Here is a 25980-nt window from a genome sequence, read left to right on the forward strand (position 1 = left end):
TTTTCTTTCTTAAAGATTATTTATGCATTGTTCAAATTTTAATAATTTAATTTCAAAATCATTTTTCATTTATTTTATGTTTCAAGTTCATAAATCATTTTATTTCAGGTATTTCATGGAGAAAAAAGATAACCAACACCTCCTGTATGCTTAAAATAATAAAATTTTAATAAAGTTTTAAAAAGAAAAAACAAAGTACTGGGGGAGGGTTTATATACAAAACCTATATTATATCCAAAATGCTATTTTCTTCTCAACAACAAATCTGCAAGGATATTTCCACGGTAGTCAGTATAAATCAATTCATCATGTTTTAACTGTGAAATGGATTTACATAGTGTTCTATAGCAATGTCACACTTCAGCTGTTCCCTACTGCTAGACAAGTAGGTTATTTAGACTTTGGCCATTACGTATATGAATAGCACTTTTCAAAGGTGGATTCCAGAACAAGGAATTGCTTACTTCACAGGGTTTGTACATTTCTTTAACATAATAAATACATGCTATTAAACCACTTCATCTCCTTGCCATGTAATTGAGCTTCTGAGAGATAAGATCAGTGGGATGTTTGGTTGTGAGATAATAGCAGACTATGTAGTCCTTTCCTGGCACTCTGAACTCTTGCAGTGCTGCTTCTCTGGCCCTCTCTGATTCCATGGTTAATATTTATTTCTGGTACCAGAGACTGAACCTGAGCTACAGTACCAGCATTTTTCACTTTGTTTATTTTGAGTCAGAGTTTTGTTCAGTTGGCAACACTGGCCTCAAACTTAGAATCCTCCTGACTCACTCTTTCAAATAGCTGGTATTACAGGCATGCACCACTGTGCCTGGCCCTCTTTTGTTGTTAATATTGATGCATTATAATTATTTGAACATGCTCATAACATAATTTTATTAATCTAACTCCCAAGTACATTTCATTTATTCAATTACACCATTGGTGAAAATACTTGTAAACATCTCTCTGACTGTATTTTTATCTCTCTTGGGTGCCCACACATGCTCTAACATTTAAAAAATATTTAGCTACCATCCTAATAAATTTTGAAATATTGATTTTTTTTATGATTGTGAACAAGGTGAGTATCCTCATGCTTATTACTTATAGTCAACATAGGATTTGAGATACTAGCTGTTGTAATACAATATGATATTTTAATATATTAATTATTTACTAAAAGTAAATCAGATAATTTATAGTGCAACTACTAGATTAAATCAATTTAGCACATCATAGAATAAAGGAGGCAGGAGGATCACAAGTTCAAAGTCTGCCTCAGCATATTAGCAAAGCCATAAGGAAATTAGACCCTATTTCAAAAAAACAATAATAATAATAATAATGGGCTGGGGATGAAGCTAGTGGATAAGCACCCCTGGATTCAATCCCTTGTGTCAAAATAAAGAAAAGAACCATAAAATGATAAATTATTCTTCTTCAAAATTAAAAAAAACTTCTGCTCAATGAAAAAGAAGAATAATTTATCTTCTCTTTCAGTGTTTGCCTTTAAATTTCTGTATCACTGATCATTTGATTACATAGATGCCTGATAATACATTGAGAAAAATCTTTCACTCCTTTATTCAAGAGAAGATTTTTTTTTTACCACAAATAAATGTAGAAATTATCAAAAGTTCTATTAGTTAAAATGATCTTACATTTATTTGGGGTTTTTTTGTTGTTAATATAAAGAATTATATTGATTGTTTCTTAAATATTAATTTACTTTCGTAAATGTTAATCAGATAAACCAAATCAATGCTGCTTTATATTTTTTTAAAAATAATGATGAATTTTATTTGCTAGCAATTTAGACAAAGATGTACACCAGAATTCATGTTGAATCTTACTCTGTAATTTTTTCTTATAATGTTTTAATAAGGTTTTCACATTAGGATTCTGTTCATTTCATATGACAACTTAATGTTTCTTCTTTATTTTCTGAAAGTGGTTCTTGCTGGTTTGATGTGAGCTCTTTTAAATATTTAAGAGTGTAGAAAGTTTCTTGTCAAGTGTCACTTTATGGAAGGAGTTTCTTTTTTTTTTTTTCTTTTTTTTTTTTTTAATTTTTTTTATTGGTTGTTCAAAACATTATAAAGCTCTTGACATATCATATTTCATACATTAGATTCCAGGAGTTTCTTTTGAACTTTTCTTCATCTCCAGGGATTTTCCTTGTCATTATCTTATATGGTGACATCCAAATTGGGTACAGGGGTACGTGTCTGTCTACTCTAGGATCTACAGAGTTTTGTGGCCCATATACTACCTTAAAAGCTCAGAGCCAAGAATCATTTTTAGACCTTAGAAGTCATGCTTGTATAATCTTGTCACTTTACTTACTGATTATTTACTGACTCATTTTGAGTCCAAGAAACTGGAAATGTTTTTACTCTGGGGGAAAGATTTTATTGTTCTTTATAGTTTGATTCAATTTCTAATATTTAATGATTATTGAAATCCTTTAAATATTTTAAATGATGATATCTAATTTGGCTTTTTTTTAACATGAATCTTCCTTGAGAAATAAACTGAGAATTTAATTACAAAGTAGCTAACCTTAATAGATAATGTTAATGCTGTATTCACAGTGAATACTTTTACCCAAATGTGTTATGAAAACAGCTGGAGAAAGTGAGAAGTAAGAAGAAACTAGAGAAGGCAGGATTAATGGAAAAGTTACATAATCCATTTAGGTACATACACACAGGAGACACTTAAAAACTGTGTGCAATACATATTAGGCTAGTCATTTCCAGCCTACCACAAGATAACAAAAATAAGATTTGCTCTTAGCAAAAAATCTGATTAGCAGCAAACAAGATGGAAAATCTATTGTTCCCTATGAACTTTTTTTTTCATAAAATATATTATTAATTGAAGTTGTCAGCTTTTGCCCATTTTTTATCACACCCTGTATATAAGTTAATAATGGTTATAAAATAAATTCATCTTATATTAACAAAAATAAGAGAATAATTAAACTAGATAGATGTAAAACAAAATCATTTTATATTTACCAGAAAGGAGACATATTACTGTAAAAAATCAAGACAACCATTGATCATGATATGAATAGCAGGAATGTATACACCCACCCACCACCCCCCCACACACACGTGTGTGTGTGTGTGTGTGTGTGTGTGCGTGTATATATATATATATATATATATATATATATATACATAAAATCTTTTTATTAATATACATATTAATGTTATGATGAAGACCAATAGTATTACCCAGTATGATATCCAGAAATAGTATAATACATTAAAAACATGAAAATGTTGAATAAAATGATAATCAGAAATAAAGTCAGATTAAGTACTTTTAAGTTTACTACAACAGATCATCTATTTTCTTTCTAAGAGATAAAATGTTTTGTCTATATCCATCAACATATTATTACAATTTGAATTTGAAATGTTCCCCAAAAGCCTATGTGTTAAAATGTTGGTCTTCCCTTTGGCAGTAGCAGAGTTTTTAAGAGGTGGAGCTTAGTGAGAGATTTCAGGTTTTTATGGAGTGCTCTCAAAGGGGACAGTGAAATATCAGTCTTTTCTTCCTTTTCTTTTATGCTCTGCTATGAAGTCAATTAGTCTCTTCTATCACCAGCTCCTGCCATGATGTCCTGCTGCCACAGGCCCAAAGCCAATCGGCCATTAACTGAAACCTCCAAAACTGTGATCTGTGCTCTGATATAAATCTTCTTTTTCTATTTAAGTTGATTTATCTCATGTATTTGTTATAGTAAGGGAAAGATGACTAATAAATGACACAATAATCCATAACTAGCAAAAAAAGAATCCTGATCATTGACCCTTGATTCTAGCATTTTCCATTAATATTTTTATTTCATTAAAAATATTATTTATTTACTTATTTTTATTTAATTCACTAAATGCACTTGAAAAGTGAGTACAAAATATAAAATCATTTAAAAAGGAGCCAAAGCATTTGCAATTGCTTAAATATAATGCATACTCTCACTTATAAGCTGCTGAGAAACATGTCAGGGTACCAAAATTCCTTTCAAGTTTCCCAAACCTGTAAAATGTTATTGTTAATAATACATAATTTACACAAGGGTGATGACAGATGGTGAAAGGAAAAGATCAGCTACTTAGAAAGTAATGGAGATTTCTTCCTGATGTTGTGCTCTACTTTGCTTCTGAGGTCAAGACTGTAAAACTAATTGATGAGAGGCTTTTAATCCTGTCAATATAAAATGTGAAGAACAGGATAGCTACTGTCCTCGTCCTTACTCCTCAAACCTGATTATCTTGTCAATTTGATTTCCCTTAAATGGCTGCACTTCTGTTCTTCATGTTCAAAATTTGCTCAAGGATTAGTTTATTCAGTCTTATCTTTCAATTATATAATAAAAGAGAAGATATTTTCTAAAAGAATTGCTCACATAATTGAATTTGTTATAATAGTAGAAAAAAATATATAGTTACCACCCAAAACATTGTTCTCAGATGTTTGCATTCTGACATTGAAGCAATACTTTTAAAGGAAAAAAAAAAGACAGTTCTAAGTCAGAGATTACCACAGTCATTACAGGCATTATACAAAAGTTGAGTATCAAATGTAAACTATGCAAGTGCAGTTAGACTTAATGAGTAGTATCTACAAAGGTTAAATATAAATACACATAATTATAGCTTGCTGTGACAAGAAATTATTACTTTCTTTCCTACCCACAAGACTCAGCTCTAAAGTAACAGATCGAAATGAAAGTATATTCATTCTGCAATCATAACAGAACTAGGGAAAGTACAAATATAGTATAGCATTTGAAACATTTTGAATATGTATTCTTTTTCGTATAGAACAGATTAAATTGTTCTAACCAATCAAGTTCTATATTAGTGGCACATTTGAAGTTTGAAATTTTAAATTGATGCTAAAAGAACATATATGGCCTTGATTTTATATCGAAATCATAAAATTAGCAATAATATCAAAATATTAGAAAATATTAACTGGTATATAGTGAAGTATTTAGAAACAAAACTACTAAGGAAAAAGATTATGTCCCAAAAGAATTCAATTGATTTTGAATTATGTTTTCCTGCATCATAAAGATAAGTTACAAATTACCATTAGATATCCTGTATTGATTTTGGAAATATAATGTGCATTGATGAAATAATAATAAACAGTGTTTTTTAAATAAGTTTTGGACTTCAGTGTAGAATAGATATAATCAGACTGACAATGAAAATGTGAAAAACTTCTATAAAGTTAAGTGAAAAAAATAAAATCTTAAATTTAATTATTGCAACTAATAAAGTCCATATAGACATATTGCTAGAAACCAGAATTAGAGAAGAATATTAAAATTTTTAAACTAGGGCTGGGGATATACCTTAGTTGGTAGAATGTTTGCCTCATATGCACAAGGCCCTAGTTTCAATCCTCAGCACCACAATAAAATAAAATAAAATAAAATTTTAAACTAACTTAAATTTTAAAATAATATTTTTATTTTTTCTAATTTTTATTTATTGTTATTATGATTTCATTTAAGCTTGTTCAGAAATATAAATTTTAGTAGATATTTTGAAAGTAATTAGAGGTCAATACTTAATAACAAATAGCTCTTATGAAAAACTAAAGTGTAAGAATAAAGTTTGGAAGCACTTTTAAGTAATTAAATTATACTAGTCATGTTGTACCTATTGGTTATGAAAAAAGAGACATTATGGTTTAGGAGCTCCTTTTACACATAATAATTTATTTGGTTTCAAAGTATATTTAATTTTCAGGTAAGTCGAATATATTTGTTCTGGACATTGAATGTAATTTACTGCTTGACTAGCATATACAAGGCCGTAGTTTGGATCATCAGCACCAGATAAATTAATAAATAAATAAAGGATTGTTCTGAAATCATTCCCCCTTCTGTATTTTTATTTTAAGCTATGTAGTTTTCTTTAACTAAAACTAAAAATGCTAGCATTACTTGCAAGACCCTAGAGAGGCTGGTCTCCTGAAAACTGGTTTCTTTTTTTTTTTTTTTTTTGGTCTTAAAAAAAAACGTATTATTGATTCCAATGTATAAATGGGTTAAATTGAAAAAATGGAAACAGATATGGCATGCAAATAGAAATCATAACAAATTTGGAATTCCTCTACTGATAGCATATAATATAGACTTTAAAAAAACATGTTACTTAATATCAACAGAGGCTTTTACAATGATAGATGTGTTTAGTATCAGCAATATAAAATAATTATAAACACATATGCACCTAACAACACAGTCTCAAAATACATAATACAAAACAAATAGATACAAAGGGGAAATGGACAATTTAACAATAATACTAGAGAACTTAACACCTCAGTTTTTGATAATGGATGGAACAATTCAGCAGAATATTAATAAGAAATAGAATAGTTGAAAAACATTATAAACCAACTAAACTGGGACTCATCTATAGAGCTTTCTATCACCAAACAGCAAAATGTAACTTGCTTTCCAGAAAGCATAAAATATTTTATAAAATAGATCATATACTGTCATAAAATCCGTTTTTCTACAAAACATTAAAGAACATTTCTTTATGAAACATAAAGAAAATTGAAAAAAATTTCCAATTCTTTAGTCAAAATTACCCTGTTAATAAAATCAGATAGAGATATCACAGGGGGATAAAAAGACCAAGAGACGTTAGGAATATATAAATAAAAATTCTCAACCTAATACAAGTATGTTGAGGTCAGAAACATATAAAAAGGTTTATCAACCATAAACAATTGAGATTCATCCAAGATATTCAGAGTTAATCTTAATATGTGAAAATCAAATATTTTTTTCCTTGCTGTGTGACCTTTATTTTTTTAATTGATTGTTCAAAACATTACAAAGCTCATGACATATCATCTTTCATACATTTGACTCAATTGGGTTATGAACTCCCATTTTTACCCCACATACGAATTGCAGAATCACATCGGTTACACATTCACATTTTTACATAATGGCATATTAGTGACTGTTGTATTCTGCTACCTTTCCTATCCCCTACTATCCCCCCTCCCCTCCCCTCCCATCTTCCCTCTCTACCTCATCTGCTGTTGTTCAATTCTCTCCCTTGTTTCCCCCCACCCTTTCCCCTCACAACCTCTTATATGTAATTTTGTGTAACATTGAGGGTCTCCTACCATTTCCATATGCTTTCCTTTCTCTCTCCCTTTCTCTTCCCCCACTCATCTTTGTTTAATGTTAATCTTTTCCTCTTGCTCTTCCTCCCTGTTCTGTACTTAGTTGCTCTCTTTATATCAAAGAAGACATTTGGCCTTTGTTTTTTAAGGATTGGCCAGCTTTGCTTAGCATAATCTGCTCTAACGCAATCCATTTCCCTGCAAATTCTATGATTTTGTCATTTTTTAGTGCTGCGTAATACTCCATTGTGTATAGATGCCACATTTTTTTAATCCATTCATCTATTGAAGGGCATCTAGGTTGGTTCCACAGTCTAGCTATTGTGAATTGTGCCGCTATGATCAATGATGTGGCAGTATCCCTATAGTACGCTCTTTTAAGATCCTCAGGGAATAGTCCGAGAAGGGCGATAGCTGGGTCAAATGGTGGATCCATTCCCAGCTTTCCCAGGAATCTCCATACTGCTTTCCAAATTGGCCTCACCAATTTGCAGTCCCACCAGCAGTGTACAAGTGTACCCTTTTCACCACATCCTCGCAAACACTTATTGTTGTTTGACTTCATAATGGCTGCCAATCTTACTGGAGTGAGATTGTATCTTAGGGTGGTTTAGATTTGCATTTCTTTGACTGCTAGAGATGGTGAACATTTTTTCATGTACTTGTTGATTGATTGTATGTCCTCCTCTGTGAAGTGTCTGTTCAGGTCCTTGGCCCATTTGTTGATTGGGTTATTTGTTATCTTATTGTTTAATTTTTTGAGTTCTTTGTATATTCTGGATATTAGGGCTCTATCTGAAGTGTGAGGGGTAAAAATTTGTTCCCAGGATGTAGGCTCTCTATTTACCTCTCTTATTGTTTCTCTTGCTGAGAAAAAACTTTTTAGTTTAAGTAAGTCCCATTTGTTTATTCTTGTTATTAACTCTTGGGCTTGGGCGTCCTATTAAGGAATTTGGAGCCCGACCCCACAGTATGTAGATCGTAGCCAACTTTTTCTTCTATCAGACGCAGTGTCTCTGATTTGATATCTAGGTCCTTGATCCATTTTGAGTTAACTTTTGTGCATGGTGAGAGAAAGGGATTCAGTTTCATTTTGTTGCATATGGATTTCCAATTTTCCCAGCACCATTTGTTGAAGATGCTATCCTTCCTCCATTGCATGCTTTTAGCCCCTTTATCAAATATAAGAAAGTTGTAATTTTGTGGATTGGTTTCTGTGTCCTCTATTCTGTACCATTGGTCCACCTGCCTGTTTTGGTACCAGTACCAGGCTGTTTTTGTTACTATTGCTTTGTAGTACAGTTTGAACTCTGGTATCGCTATACCTCCAGATTCACACTTCCTGCTTAGAATTGCTTTTGAAATTCTGGGTCTTTTGTTTTTCCATATGAATTTCATGATTGCTTTCTCTATTTCTACAAGAAATGCCATTGGGATTTTGATTGGCATCGCATTAAACCTGTAGAGAACTTTGGGCAATATTGCCATTTTGATGATGTTAGTTCTGCCTATCCATGAACAGGGTACATTTTTCCATCTTCTAAGATCTTCTTCTATCTCTCTCTTTAGGGTTCTGTAGTTTTCATTGTATAAATCTTTCACCTCTTTTGTTAGGTTGATTCCCAAGTATCTTATTTTCTTTGAGGATATTGTGAATGGAGTGGTTTTCCTCATTTCCATTTCAGAAGTTTTGTTGCTGATATACAGGAATGCCTTTGATTTATGCGTATTGATTTTATATCCTGCCACTTTGCTGAATTCATTTATTAACTCTAGCAGTTTCTTTGTAGACCCTTTTGGGTCTGTTAAATATATTATCATGTCATCCGCAAATAGCGATAATTTAAGTTCTTCTTTTCCTATTTTTATGCCTTTAATTTCTTTTGTCTGTCTAATTGCTCTGGCTAGTATTTCAAGAACTAAATTGAATAGAAGTGGTGATAGAGGCCATCCCTGTCTTGTTCCAGATTTTAGAGGGAATGCCTTCAGTTTTTCTCCATTTAGGATGATGCTAGCCTGAGGTTTAGCATATATAGCTTTTACAATGTTGAGGTAATTTCCTGTTATCCCTAGTTTTTCTAGTGTTTTGAACATAAAGGGATGCTGTACTTTGTCAAATGCTTTTTCTGCATCTATCGAGATGATCATATGGTGCTTGTCTTTAAGTCTATTGATGTGGTGAATAGCATTTATTGATTTCCGTATATTGTACCAGCCTTGCATCCCAGGGATGAATCCTACTTGATCATGGTGCACAATTTTTTTTGATATGCTTTTGTATTCGATTCACCAGGATTTTATTGAGAATTTTTGCATCTATGTTCATTAGAGATATTGGTCTGTAGTTTTCTTTCTTTGAAGTGTCTTTGTCTGGTTTCAGGATCAGTGTGATGTTGGCCTCATAGAATGAATTTGGAAGAGCTCCTTCTTTTTCTATTTCTTGTAATAGCTTGAAAAGTATTTGTATTAATTCTTCTTTGAAGGTTTTGTAGAACTCCGCTGTATAGCCATCCGGTCCAGGGCTTTTCTTGGTTGGTAGTCTTTTGATGGCTTCTTCTATTTCTTCATTTGTTATTTGTCTGTTTAAATTGTGTGTGTCTTCCTGACTCAATCTGGACAGATCGTATGACTTAAGAAATTTATCGATATCTTCACTATCTTCTATTTTATTGGAATATAGGGTTTCAAAATACTTTCTAATTATCTTCTGTATTTCTGTAGTGTCTGTTGTGATATTGCCTTTTTCATCCCGTATGGTCATCAATCAGATTTCCATTGAGATCCAGCCCCACTCTTTGTCCTCTTTTTTTTTAAACTCTCCAAATTTTTTATTGTCTTTTGCATTTGCCCTTATCCCTGCTCTAAGTGCTCTTTCAAACCTTTTCAGATATTTGCCTAGAAATATCCTTCATTTTATGCAGGTCACTGTTACAATGACAAATTCTCTATTTTGATAATTATACTAAGTGAAATAATGATCCATAACTATTATGTTTTCATTCTTCAAAAATTATATAAAGCTATCTTATTTGTGTGTGTGTGTTTTATGTTGTATCTAATCCCAAAGGGTGTGCCAATGTATCTTAGAAGACCATGTGATGCTCACCCAGTGCTTAATATGCATTTATCTGAATAAATTATCCAGTAACTGAATATAGGCTTGAGTCCCAACACCACTAAAATTAATCTTACCATATATTTTTTTAATGCTCCCAGTCTCCATTGTGAGAAGGCACCAGAAAAGGCCAAAACACAGTGTTGAAATTATGTGCTGCTTCCCTTGATTTGATGTTACTGTACCTTGCAAAAGTCCCAAAGGTAAACTGGGTTTTGAAACATTTACTTTGGAAAGTATACTGAGATACAAGAAGACTAAGTTTAAATGACAATGCAATATTACTACAGTCCAATTAGAAGCCAATCATATAATTATGCAACTGATTATAGAAGTAAAATGAACTTAAATTTTGATATAAGTAAATATGTATGTGTGAGATAGCAATACTTTGCTAAATATATATTTACTTTCAAAATTAAATACCATGCCATTTTTATAAACACAAAGCTTACTGACTTTATGAAAAATATATTTAATTATTCATTAATTTCCAATATTTGAGGTGTTTTTCACATTTTTCCTTTTATAATCCCAGATGTAATACTACATTTTTTTCAGGAAATCTAATTGCAATAAACAGAATCCCAATTCACAATTCGAAAAAAAATTAAGCAATAAATTTATTTTTATCACTCAGTTTTATAACTTCTTTGATTCTTTGTCAACATGTATGGCTTTTCTTTTCAGGCTAGGTTTTAGAACTGGGTAAAGACACAGGCTGCTCTGAGTTTATACCATTGTGACCAAGAATTAAAAGTGGGAGAAGGGAAATCACAATCCAATTTCATATTATAGTAATACTAAGGTAATCAATACCTGGTCTAGTTTAGAGTAGGTGCTTATTTCTTGAGCCAACTACTGTAATCTAGAAGTTCAGGAACCACCATTGTAACTACCATATTTTATATGATAAAAACCTTCATTAATATTTGTTAATGAGATATAAAATTAACAGCAATAAAGAAAGAGTTTATGAAGTCTTTCAAATGTGAAAGAATGTCATACTGTGGGACAAGAGACTAAACCCTATAGACAAATTTTTAATTAAATAAGTGATCTAGAGTCTGCACAATAAGCAAGCTTTAGAGAAGAAACTTCACTATAACTCTCAGCAAATGCTCAGAGTGCTACAGTCAGAAGTGATCCTTTTTTTTTTTTTTCATTTTTTGGTACCAGGGATTGAACTCAAGGGCACTCGACCACTGAGCACCAGAGCTTTTTTGTATTTTATTTAGAGACAGGGTCTCATTAAAATTGGTTAGCACCTCATTATTGCTGAGGCTGGCTTTGAACTCTAGATCCTCCTACCTTAACCCCCGAGCCACTGGAATTACAGGTGTGCACCACCTCACTTGTCTTAGAAGTGCTCTTCAGAGGCTACTGTTTGACACTATTCTGCTGTGGGGCTGAAAGTATCCAGGAGAAACACATCTGAGTGTCCCCATAGAAACTCCAGTGTATTGACTAGGGACCTAGGAACCACACAAAACACCCTTAGCATTGGCGAGTCTCTTTGACACAAATCCCTGAGAGTTTCATACTACAGGGAGTGTGGATCACAAGAGGGAGAGAAGTGGAGGACATTGCCCCTGGAATAAACAGTCTCCTTGAACCTGTCTTCTATGATTGGAGAAACACCAGTCAGATGTAGTTTCATGCAGTGGCCAGATCTGAAATTGCCAGGGGTGAAGACAGCAGATCACTCAGGCCCTGTCACCTTCAAGTGGTACAATTCCTCACTCATGACCTTGGAGGCTTTACTATTTGTCAGACCTCTTGGCAAACATATAAAATCCTCCAGGGCTAATATGGGTCTGAAACAGGTCACATTCTGCTCAACCTCAGTCAATGAGAAGGTCTTGTCTGCCATGGCCCCAATATTTGTGATGTCTCCAGATGCACATAACAAAAACCTCCAGAGAGAACATACCCTTCAGAAGTTTAAATTAACTTTAAAAAAAAGGGGTAATAGGGATTGAACCCTGGGGCACTTAACCACTGAAACACACTCCTAGCCCTTTTTAAAATATATATTTTATTTTGAGAAAGGGTCTTGAAAGTTGTTTAGGGCCTCCTTAAGCTCCTGAGGCTAGATTTGAACTCATGTTCCTCCTCTCTCAGCCTCTTGAGTGCTGGAATTTTAGGCATGTGCCACCACACCAGGCCCATCTATGTTTCTGAAAACCATGAATGTATTGGCACAATTCTGCAATGTTTAAACAAACTGCTGGATAGATCATGAGTATCCCTAAACAAAACAAGGGTTAACCATTATTTTTTCCAGAAACTGCTGAACATTGATTTATTAAATTCTGGATTCAAATACCTACTCACATTCCCCACTTAAGGGCTTCTGCTAATGTGACACATTTTTTTCCCCTCACTATTTCTCAGGCAATTTATTACAAGTGCAACCATAAAGGAAAAAAAAAAAAAAAACAAACAAATGAATAATCTATTAGTGTTAGATGTCTATGGTTTTGTCCTAAAAGAGCCTAGAGATATTCTGAAGGAGCATAAATGTCCCACAAGCAAAACTTTATCATAGAAATTACACTGAAAAAAAAAAGAAATTATAAACATATGTCACGTTTCAACGACACACAAAATACAAAACTTTGTATTTTATTGAAAAACTTCAATTTAGATACTTCATCTTGAACAGCAGCTACAATTGAAATTTGACATTGTGTTTCTTTTTTTTTTTCAATCAATTATCTTCTTCAACTCCCATCAATATTCAAATTGTAGAATTTATCCAGTGGAATGATAGAAATGATTACACAACTTGAATAATTTTCTAAAGTGGCAATGATGGTACTAATCTGTTCATTCCTCAGGATCATAGATTCATTTTGTTTCATTATTTTAGTAGAAAGGAAATTCCAAAGATCTTGAGTTGCCAAGTTTATCACATTTCTAATCCTATGGATCCAAAAGGCATTGTGGGAATTTGTTAAGATTTAGATCTTATTAGACCTCTCACAAGCAATGTATTGCTTAAAATTGCTGATCTGTCTGTATTCTTCTATTCTGACTGAAAGACCACAATTTTATTATGGATTATCAGTAATTGTTTTTCAGTTTTCAAAATTTAATAACTCAAATTACTAAGTAATTCTTTTCATGGGTAACTGAGAAATTTAGAACTAAAAAATGTAATTATGTTGTTATTTAATTATCCTTCCTCAACGCCTCCCATTTAGGATGAGTGTACTTGAAACAGATCTCTTAAATGTGAGTGATCTATGAGAGTGGCCATATTTAAAAGAACTGAAATTATTTATCTTATATAAATTGAAATGAATTTTTGTGACCTGTCCATCTATTTAGTACTGATGATCAATTACTCAAATCCAAAAAATACGTTGGTGTAAAAGAACTCTGGTACCATGGCAGACTTCCAGGATCTTGTACAATCATTTCATTTTGCCAATCTGAGTAAGGAAATTATAATAATAAACTATCAAATTAAACTTAACAAATATGCTCAAAATATTGACAGTTAAATTATATTTTTGTGTATTTAGATTTATGTACTAAGGATTCATTTCTACCACAAATTGTCCAAATTTGGGCTAATAAAAATTACAATATTATTTAATTATGTTTTATATATATTCAGTTTGACTTTGTAAATGGACATGTAGTTCATGCTGAGATATGAGTCTAATCATATGTCTAGGGAGAAAAATACAAAATCAAAGAGTAGTGAATAAGTATCATGAGAATAATGAGGATAATTTGCTTCTTTCTTTGGGGGCAGTATTTTTTCACATTAGATAATTAAAACATCTTCTAACAAGAAAATAAATCAGCTTTACCAGACAAATGAGACTCAGAGGAGATCGAAATTTGAAATATTCAGTGTTCTTAGAATTTTTTTATATAAACCATTTCAAATTCTGAGTTCAAACCTTCTCAAGAAATTCCTTATCCTGTACCTAATGGAAGCCTGCATTCTACTGTGATTATTGCTTCTGGCTGCCACAGCCCTTGTAGCTCAAAGGTTAAAGTGAAAAAAAAAAATTAAAATTAAATAAATAAAGAAAAGCATCTTCCCAGGAAGCCCAGCTTCTCAGTACTCTCAGCTCTTTCTTTAACCTCAAGAATTTATGGATTCAAGCTGTGGTTCTCTTTCTTCATATTGCTATCAAAATTTGATGTATCAATTTACAGTCCTTAAATCCATAACTTCCTTCTTAGTATTTATAACAGTGCTGACCATACTAGATGTGCCCCTCAAAGACTTGCTTTCATTTGAATTTCATTAGAGTTGATAACAGTCAATTATTTAATGAGCCATTTTGACATCAAATAACTTGGGCTGCCAAGTCATATTGATTATTTTCTCTCTCTCTCTCTCTCTCTCTCTCTCTCTCTCTCTCTCTCTCTCTCTCTCTCTCTTTTTTTTCCTGAGGGCTTTCACCACACTCTGCTCCTTAAGCACGAGGTAAATCAGTTGGTAATCATAATCCTTATCCACAATTCACTTTTGGTACCAATTCCAATATGATTTAAATAAAAGCTGAACCCTATATCCCTAAATTCATCAGAGGGAACTATTGAATAGAAGAGAATTTTTGTAGCTTAAAATAATACAGAGTGGCCGGGCCCGGTGCCTGTAATTCCAGCGGCTCAGGAGGCTCAGAGTGGAGGATCTAAGCCAGCCTCAGCAAAAACAAGTCATTAAGCAACTCAGTGAGACCTGGTCTTAAATAAAATACAAAATAGGGCTGGGGATGTGACTAAGTGGTTGAATGTCCCTAAAAACAATCCTCTGGTACCCCACCCTCCGCACAAAAAAAGAACTGGAGTACTGAGATTGAAAGAATAGCTGCAACCAAAAGACAGTCAGTCTGTCAGAGCATGATCAGGGTTGCATTAGAGACACAATCAGCTTAGAACTTTACTTCTGATTCTAAAACAAAACAGATGCCTTAAAGAGGAAGTCACAGGAATGTGCAGAAGTTTAGTGTTGTCTAGAAACTACCTTAAGTATAGAGGATATAGTTTCACTGCCTTTTTTTTTTTTTGGTGTACTTCAGGACAAAGAGTATCATTTAGTTTTTAGAACTGTGGACATATAACCATCCGATTTTTGGAATACACAGGCACCTAACATTTTACTGCAAATATCTCTTTACGTGTATGTCTTGAATCTTTTGAGGAAAATATGACATATATTGTTCATAGTTGTATTATCAGGATTTAGCAAGATGCCAGAAAATTTACAGAAGCAAAAATTGCATTTGTATGGGAATAATTAGCACTGTGTATCTATTCAAATATGTCTGCTAATATATTTTTAATTCTTTAAATGATCAAACCCATATCATATAATCTGTTAGGGAATGACATATATCTCTTGAGAAATTTTAATGGGAAGAGAGATTTACTTCCTCTCTAAAAACAGAATGTGCACCTGAAAATTTATAAAATCAAACTCAGAAATATACATATAACAAAATTTTAAAGTGTCCTCGTCATTGAAAATGTGTACTCACCTATTGCTCTCAAATGTGTCCCAATTATGAATCTTCTAGTTTTTGCTTTACCATGTGAATTAACATATTTGTAACATGAGATATAATCTAAACCTTAACATGTACAAAGTACACTGCTTCTAAATTTTAACCCTTAATGTTTTAAATTCTTAATATTGACATTATAATTTGGTTTTAATTTGATATATTTGCAGTGCATTTACCATTTTCATAAGAAATCTATTTTTATGTTTTATTTGACAGGCTAGCCTTAAAAATGAATTATTTATTAACTCATCAATTTTCTAAGATAGTCTACTTAGCATGGGGCTTTCTAAGAATTAACAAAAAAAGTAGCTGTGATAGATGTCTTTATGGGAAATAATTAGCATCTTGTTCATTTATTTCAGAATTAGAATATTTTAATTTCCTGATTATTTTAAATTTTCTGATTATTTTTAATTTTGATAGCACTGTATTTCTCCAAACTCATTCAAAACATAGAACTATTTATGTCTTTAATCTTGACAGTGTATCCTGATAACACTCTCAAAGTTTAATCTATTTATTTCAATTCTAACTTTTTTCAATGTAAATTTTTATCTTCCTATCTCAAGCATTTCTCAGTTTTGCAAACACATATTCAAATGGATATACTTTATTTTTATTTTTCTGTTATTTGAAAATTTTAAGTTAAAAATTTTAATGTTCCCAGAAAAAAGTAAATAAATAGAATCATCCCATGTGTGTAAATTATTTTGTATAACCAGTGTTAAGGCATAGATCTCACCCTTTCTGAAACTTTTATTAGAGATATTTAAGTGAGATGATATTTATTAAAAATAATGAGGCATCATATTTTCACAAAGTTTTAGTAGAAAAACCTACTTTAACAACAGTAGCTATTCTTTTCATGAAGATGATGGCTCTTTTTTGTATATTTTTAAAATTTTGTATTCTAATTTGTTATGTAGGACAGCAGAATGCATTATAATTCATATTACATATATAGAGCACAATTTTTCATGTCTCTGGTTGTATACAAAGTATATTCATGCCATTCCTGTATTCATACATGTACTTAGGGTAATGATGTTCATCTCATTCCACCATCTTTTCTACACTCATGCCCCCTACCTTCTCCTTTCACCTCTTTGCCCTATCTAGAGTCCCTCTAATCCTCCCATGTTCCCCCTCCCCTCCCTACTATGAATCAGCCTCTGTGTATCAGAGAAAACATTCAGCATTGGTTTTTTTGGATTAGCTAACTTCACTTAGCATTATATTCTTCAACTCCATCCATTTACCTGCATATGCCATGATTTTATTCTCTTTTATTGCTGAGTAATATTCCAATGTGTATATATACCAAATTTTTATCCATTCATCTATTGAAGGGCATCTAGTTTGGTTCCACATTTTACCTATTGTAAATTATGCTTCTATAAACATTAATGTGGCTGTGCAATTATTAAAGAAATTAAAGGGATATGGATAGGAAAAGAAGAACTCAGATTATCACTATTTGTTGATGATATGATTCTATAAATAGAAGCTCCCAGAAATTCCAACAGGAAACTTTTAGAACTAGTAAATGAATACAGCAAAGTAACAGGATATAAAATCAACATTCATAAATCAAAGGCATTTCTATATATCAGTGACAAATCCTCTGAAAGGGAAATGAGGAAAACTATCCCATTTATAATAGACTCAACAAAATAAAATAAAATACTTGGGAATCAATGAAAGAGGTGAAAGACCTCTACAATTAAAACAATAGAGCCCTAAGAAAGAAATCAAAGACCTTAGAAGATGGAAAGATCTACCTTGCTCGTGGACAGGCAGAATTAATATTGTCAAAATTACCCTACTACCAAAAGCACTATACAGATTTAATACAATGCCAATCAAAATCTCAATGGTATCTCTCATAGAAATAGATAGAAATAGAAATAGAAAAAGCTGTCATGAAATTCATCTGGAAAAATAAGAGACCCAGAATACCTACAGAAATCCCTAGCAATTAAAGCAGGTGGCATCACTATACCAGAACTTAAACTCTACTACAGAGCAATAGTTACAAAAACAACATGGTATTGGCCCCAAGATAGACTTGTAGACCAATGGTACACAATAGAGGACACAGAGAAACCTACATAACTACAGTTATCTTGTATTAGACAAAGACACCAAAAACATACATTGGAGAAAACATACCCTCTTCAAAAAACAGTGCTGGGAAAACTGGAAATCCATATGCAACAAATGAAATTAAACCCCTATCTTTCACTATGCACAAAACTCAGCTCAAAGTGGATCAAAAACCTTGGAATTAAACCAGAGACCCTGCGTTTAATAGAAGAAAAAGTGGTCCTAAATCTCCATCATGTCAGATTAGGCTAAGACTTTCTTAATAAGCTGATGGCTGTTGAATGAATCCTATTTATATTTTTTAGTGTGCTTTGTCCCCATGTCAGAGCACAGGCTCCCAGTTTCATTTTTAACCATTGCAAGGCAACTTATGAGTAATAAATAAATGATTATTTAATGTAATACTTATATGGGCAAATTTATGTAAAAGGATATGTTGCTTATATGGTTTTAAAAGTGTAAAGCACATATTTTGCATAGTGCTTGTAAAATATGCAACACCCCAAGGGCTAATTTTAGTATGTAAGGAGTAGTTTCCTAACCTATCACCAAAGTTGTGTTGTCCTTACAGAGATTTTTTTGTGTGGCACCATCCCATGTATAAAAGTAGTAGATAAAATAGCAATGTAGTTTATTTCTTTCTTCTTCAAAGTGGCCTTTCTTTCAACTGAAAGCTATGTTAAAAAATGCAAAGTTCACTGTCTGTAAAATGTTATGATCACTGTAGGGCCAAAAGCAAGATTATGAAGAGCTTAATGAAATATGCTATAAATTCATATAGGGAATAGATAAATGAATGGTTTAATCATAATAATTTTAAGATATTAGGAATAATATATAATTTTCCTTTGTATATGGGCCTTGAATATGAGTAGAATATTATGTACTCCTGTATATGTGTCTGTGTGATATACCCTCTGATGATCCTCACTCTGTAACCAGGACAACAGAGAATTGCTGATTTATAACCTTATATGTCAAATGGCATACCAAATATAGTTACTGTTATACTTTTCTCCATCATATGAATTATATAAATACTGATTGTTGCTTTGTAGAGCAGTGCATGCATACTTTAAAATTGGGGGTGTGACTTTTATTTCACAAAAAATACATATTATTCTGATATTTTCTATATGTAAGAAAGTTTTTTTTGTCATGCAAATTGCATAATTCTTAAAAGGAAGAGATTATATGGATATAACTAATATATAGAGAAGGCAACAGTTTAAATATATATTCTACATAAAATGTATGACATTTTAGAATCAAAATTCCTACAGACTAAGGTATCTCTAGCAAGATGATAATAATTATAACTACTATTTTCTCAAGGTCTAATCTCTTCACAATATCTGCTACAAACTCAAGAATTCCATAAAGACATAGTATACAGTGATACATGAGAGTATATAATCTTGGGTCAGAATTCTTGGCTTTAAAACTTGTCATGAACTCTTCAGTGAGTTATATAGTATGATTTTGATTGCATTAGGAATTACCTAAACATGCTGTGCTTAATTTTTTCTTATTGGTTAAATGGGCATAATACAAGAAATTTTCATATAAAGTTTGGGTATTTTATAAAGTTATTATATTTAAAATACCAAGAACAGTGCCTGACACACATTGAGAGTTATAAAATGTCTGACATTACCAAAGTGTCCACAACTAACAATTTTATTGCAAATGTTTTTTAAAAGATATATTGAGATACCAATTGAGGAAACTAATGGATATAGTGTAATACCTGTATTTTGTACTAAATTTAAGCCTCATTTAATTGAGACAACCTCAATTATTATATTTAAGACAATTTGTGCATCACAAAAAACTTCAGGTAATGATTAACAAAGCATTGTAATTCATGAATGTCAAACAACTTTCAAAACAGAGGAGGGAGTAGAAATCCTATAGAAAAACGTCTGCTAAAAATGTAGAAGAGCCAGGCACAGTGGAACATGCCTATAATCCCAGCAGCTCTGGAGGTTGAGGCAGGAGGATAGCAAGTTCAATAGTAGCCTAAGCAACTTAGACCCTCAGCAACCTAGCAAGCTCCTGACTCAAAATAAAAAATAAAAATGACTGGGGATGTAGCTCAGTGGTAAAGGACTCCTGTATTCAATATCCAGTGTTCACCCTCCAAAAACAGAAAGAAAAAGATTGAGAAGGATGTCCCCTTTACAACTCATCATATAATAATTAATTCAAGTAAAAAAAGAGCAATAGATGCTAAAAGTTATTGATATGTAAATATTCACAATTTTTAAAAGTATAAATCTACTGATTACTTTTTTATTTATTACATTTGGGAAAATACACTTTTGCAATGATGCGATATTTATCCAAATTATCAAACTTGAATTGCTATTCTTCTGATATTCCACAATAAGATGTAAATAGCAAAATAAATAAAATGTATAATGACACTTATAAAACATTCTTAATAAAAAATGTGTAATGGGAGCCCAATCAAAAGAAAATGACATGTTTCAATAACATGAAATGTATTGTAATATATTAGTAAAACAAGCAAAATATAAATTAGAGAATAAATTAGAGAAAAGCTTCATGACAATTGAAGCAATTCAGGAGGTGTTATTGGGTACCAACTTTAAAAAATAGCAGCAAAGATATTTTGGGGACTGTTGGGTATAGTTGAATATGTATTATATATTAAATATTGTCTAAGGTTTCTGATTCATATTATATTATAACACCTTGTTTATAAATATATGTATAAATTTTGTTTATAATTCATATTTATATATGTAAGAATATGTAAGTATGTCTACCATGAAGTAAAAATTATGTCCTGATTGAACTTAGCATATTTAGAGTCCTTTCTTTTATTCTTTGACACTTGAAATTTTCAATTTTTCTAATTTATAAAAGTTCTTTTATTTAGATTCTTCAATTTTTAAAAGTTTAATTTTATATACATTTCTTTATTTAATTATATAAAGACATTGTAAGATTCTCTCTCTCTCTCTCTCTCTCTCTTTCTACACACACACACACACACACACAAACACAAAAATAACTTGGTGCATCATTTAGTGCCAGAAATTAAAGATTCGCCCACACACATATACTTGCCCACATTATGGGTAGAATATATCAGAGGGACACTGATTCAAAAAACTAGAATTTGGCCTTAATACCAAGTTCCAGGAACTACATGCTCTCGTTACTACTTAAGTATTTATTATTGCTTTTGAGCCCTTTTATTTGATAAAACTAGGAAATATTTGTGTCTACAATAAGGGTCATCCATACATGTTTTAATTCTATATCTTTTCTTCAGTATGTACTTTCAACAAAACATGAGTTATTCTGGATATCTCCAATGTAGCACAGTCCTATATAGCTCATTTTAGCATCTTGTTTCAATTACCTGTCACTTCTCACCCCACCAAGAAACCTGACTTGGGCTTTGAACTTGTGATATTCCTTCCTCAGCATCCCAAATTGATATGAACATGGGTAGACACCACCTTGCCCAACCAAATATGTAACAGTGAATCTCACTGTTATGTAAAATTATAGTACACCGGTTAATTTTAAAAAGCCAACTGTCCACCATCCTTTTATTTATCCATTTCCAAGATACACATGTATGTTTTCAGATCTAACTAATATCACCATGAGAAAAACTTTATCAACTAAACTGCAGTGGTTCTGCATAAGCCTTTACACTTATTATTATGGGCTGTGTTCCTTATCCAAGTTACTTATTTTGTCACAGTCTGCATTCAATCCTAGGATAAGGCTTTGTGCAGTAAAATTCCATGAGTTTGACAAATATAGTTGTTCAGGTGGCCACAAATAGTGTCATAATAGAATAGTTTCACAGTCATAAAAAATAACTTTTCATAAAAGTAACAGTTCATTCATTCAATGATCCCCTTCTCCACACCCCTAATAAACAGTGATTTGTCTATTCTTTCCATAGTTTCTTTCTGTAGAACATCATATCATGGAAGCATGTGGGATGTAAGCTTTCAGACTGATTATTCTCTTAACAACATGCAGTTAGTTATCATTCATGTTTCAGCACGTCTTGAAATGCTGTCTTATTTTTAATTACATTTTTTATTACTGTTAAATAATCCAGTGCATGGATGTGCCAAAATTGTTTATCCATTTGCCTGTTGAAGAGAATTTTGTTTACTTATGATTTGTAGTGTCTGTGGATGTAAAATTATGAAATTTTTCAGTAAATGATTGGAGTTGAAGAATATCATGCTAAGCCTAATAAGCCAATCCCACAAAACCAAAGGCCCAATGTTCTCTCTACTCTGCGGATGCTAATTCACAATAAGGCGGAGGGCACTGGGGAAGAATAGCATTACCTTAGATTAGGTAGAGGGAAGTGATGGGAAGGGAGAGGAGAGGATGTGGGGATAGGAAAGATAGTAGAATGAAACAGAAATTATTACTGTATGTATATATGTTATTGCATGACCAATATGATTCTGCAACATGCACACTCAGAAAAAAGAAATTATATCCCATCTATGTGTGATATATGGAAGTACATAAATGCCTTCTATTGTCATGTATAACTAATTAAAATAAATTTAAACAATTTAACAAATAAATCAATTGTTAACGAAGAAAAAAAATGTTTCTATAAACACTCATCTACAGGTTTTGTGTGGAGTATAATTTCCAGATTGGTTACGAATTATATTTAGCTCTGCAAAAAAGCCACCAAATTGTTTTCCAGAATAACAATATCATTGTATGTTCTCATCAGCAATGAGAACACTGTGGTTCTGCTTCTTTTAATAACTATTATTTTCAGTGTTTTTGATTTTTTTCTGTTTAGTCACTTTTATGAATATGTATTGATTTCTCTTTTTCATTTTTCAAACACCACATGATGACAAGCTTCTTTTTATGTTTATTTAATATGTGTATATCATCTTTGATGAGATTTCTTTTGAGAATTTTCGTGATCTTTAATTTTTAATGTTTATTTCTCTTTGGCTTTAAGAGCTTTTTGTATATTTTGGATTCTTGGAAATATGTCTAACCAAATAGTGCCTAATCCTTTTCTCTTAACGTATTTCACAGAAATTCAGATTTTTTAAAAAAGAACCTCCTGCTTAATTTTTTAATCTTTTAAGGGCATATGTTGGTTTTGTATTAAAAAGTTATCAACAAATACATGGTCATATATATTTACTTTCTTTTATGTTTTCTTGTTGAAATATTATACTTTTGAAAATTATAGATAGGGCTATTTCTTGTTCAATCTTGTGTGGCTATAAAATATAACAGGTAATATACAATGAGTAAAAAATTATTTACTTATTATACTAGAGGTGGGAAATCCAAAATCCAGGACCTACATTTTTGTGAGGCAAGGTACTGAAGATTGAACTCAGGGACAGTTTACCCCTGAGCTACATACCCAACTCTTTGTACTTTTTACAGGGGGCAAGAACCTTCTTACTATGTCATCCTATGATGGAAAGTAGAGGGCAGAAGGACAAGAAAAGAAGAAAAGGCAAGAGAGGATTAGATAGAGGAAGGAAAGAGAGAGAAAGGGACAAACACACATAAACACAAGCACATGAGTGTGGAAGGAATGGGCCCAAACACATGTTTTCATTTAATATCAGAATAATGATCTTAATTTGTTCACTCTTCCATCAGGGACTAGTCATTTCTCATTAACACCCACTTCCCAACATCATTGAATTGGTGATTAAGTTTCCAGCACATGTTTTTGGGGTGAAACATTCAAACCATAACAGCCATTAATTCATTTTAATACAATTTTTTTTATTAAATGATTTTGTGTTCATCTTTTTTGCATATGGACATCCAATGACTACAGTACTCTGAGACTATCCTTTCTCCACTGAATAGCTTTCATACTTTTGACAAGTATCAGTTGAATTTACTAGTATGAGTCCATTTCTCTGTTCTTTATTCTATTGTATTGATCTAAGTGTCTGTTTTATAATCAATACCACCAACTCTTGATTATTGTAACTTTAGAGTAAGTTTCAAATTCAGAGGTTTTAAATCCTATGAATTTGTCCTTTCTAAACAATTTAGGCCCTTTGCATTTCAAATAAAGTTTTAGTATCTACAACATTCTTTTCAGAAAATTTGATTATAATTTCAAGCCAAGGTGGGAAACATTGCCATCTTGGTTAACACTGAATCCTCTAATCTACAAACATGAAATATTTCTCCATTTATTCATTTGATTTTTTCATTGGTATTTTACAGTTTTCCATGTATAGATTTTTATAGATATTTTATTACATATACCCAAGTAATTTTTGTGTGCTGTTATAAATATTTTGAGTTTTGATTTAAAATTACAGTTTCTCATTGTGGATATGTGACTTTATGTATAAATGAGACACAGCCTTGTATCCTAGGCCTTATTGTTAACTAGCTTATTTTAAAAATATTTTATGAATTGTTTGGAGTTTTTTATATCTGTAGTCAAGTCCTCTAAGAACAAAGACAGTTTTTTCTACGTTCTCAATTTGTATATTTTTTTTCTTCTCTAATTAAATGAGTCAGGACTTCTAGTTTCATTTATATAGGAACTATGAGAAAAGACAAAAATTTTATTAGTTAAGAAACAGTTAAAGATAGTGTTAGCAGGGTCTTTTATGATGGTAATTAGATTAAGAAATTTTCTTTCTATTTTTCTAATCTTTTATCATAACAGATTTCTAATGAGGTTGAACAGTTTTTTCTGGATCTATTGATATAATTATATGTTTTAATAAAATATAAATTTAAAATTTAATTATTGTAAATTTTATAATTTAAACATTATGAATTTTAAAGCATACTTGTATTCCTGAAATGAGTCACACTTTGAAGTACTATATTTTATATGTTGCCAAATTTTGCTTACTTGCATTTTGTGAAGAAAGTTAGCATGTATGTCCATGAGAAATATTGATCAGCAGTTTTCCTCTTGGAAATGTATTTTGTTTGCTGTAAAAATAATGCTAGCCTCATAGAAGTCAGAGGAAATGTTATTCCTGCTCTAATTTTTTGGAAGAGATTATCAGGGACTGATATATCATTTGTAAATGTTTGGTAGAAACACCAGAAAACTATGAGCCTAGTGCTTTGTGGTGGGAAGGTTATTAAATATTGATTCAATTACTTTAAAAGATTTAGGTCTATTCTGATTATTTCTTTTTGTGTGAGTTATATAATTTGCAACTAGTAATAAAATTTCTGAACAGGGTTGTTTTTCATATTCCTTTAGGGTTGCTTGATGTCTATGAGATCTGTAATGATGACCCCTCTATTGTTGCTGATACTGAAGATTTGTATGTTATTTTTTCTAATTTAATTTGAAACTTACCTTTTATTATTTGAAAGAACTAGCTCTTGGTTTAACTGATTTTCTCCAAAGTTATGCTTTTGTTTTGTTTTGGTTTGGTTTTTCAAATTTAGATTTCTTTTTAAATTATTGATAATTTCCTTTTTCTGTTTGTTTTAAATTTATTTTGTTTTTTCCTCTGGTGTTTTGAAGCAGAAGCTTAGGTTACTGATTTAGATGTTTCTTCTTTTCTAACACGCATTTATTGCTACAATTTTTCTCTGAGCATCTTTTTCATAGCATCCAAATGATTCTAATAAATTATATTTTATACTTCTTGGTTGGGTTCATGTGTCTGCATACATATATGTGTATATTTTTCTTTTACGATTTTTTTAATCCATGAATTATTTAGAAGTATCTTTGTCACTTTCAAATATTTGGGGATTTTTTCCAGCTGTCTGTTATAGATTTATTCTTTAACAACTTTAATGTTTTAGAATATGCACTATATGGTTTTTATTATTTTAAATTTTCTAAGAAGCTTTTAACAGTTTAGGTGTTTTAATTTTGTAAACGTCCTATGTGCCCTTGAAAACAATGTTCATAATGCCATTGGATGCAGAATTCTGTAAATGTCAATTATACCAGGTAATTTCAAAATATTATACATGTCTTTCATAAAGTTACATATTTTATAGCTGTTATTATATCAATTT

Source organism: Marmota monax, unplaced genomic scaffold (assembly GCF_021218885.2).
Source record: "Marmota monax isolate L192 unplaced genomic scaffold, Marmota_monax_Labrador192_F-V1.1 WCK01_AAM20220418_F8-fsc00175, whole genome shotgun sequence".
NCBI lineage: Eukaryota > Metazoa > Chordata > Mammalia > Rodentia > Sciuridae > Marmota > Marmota monax.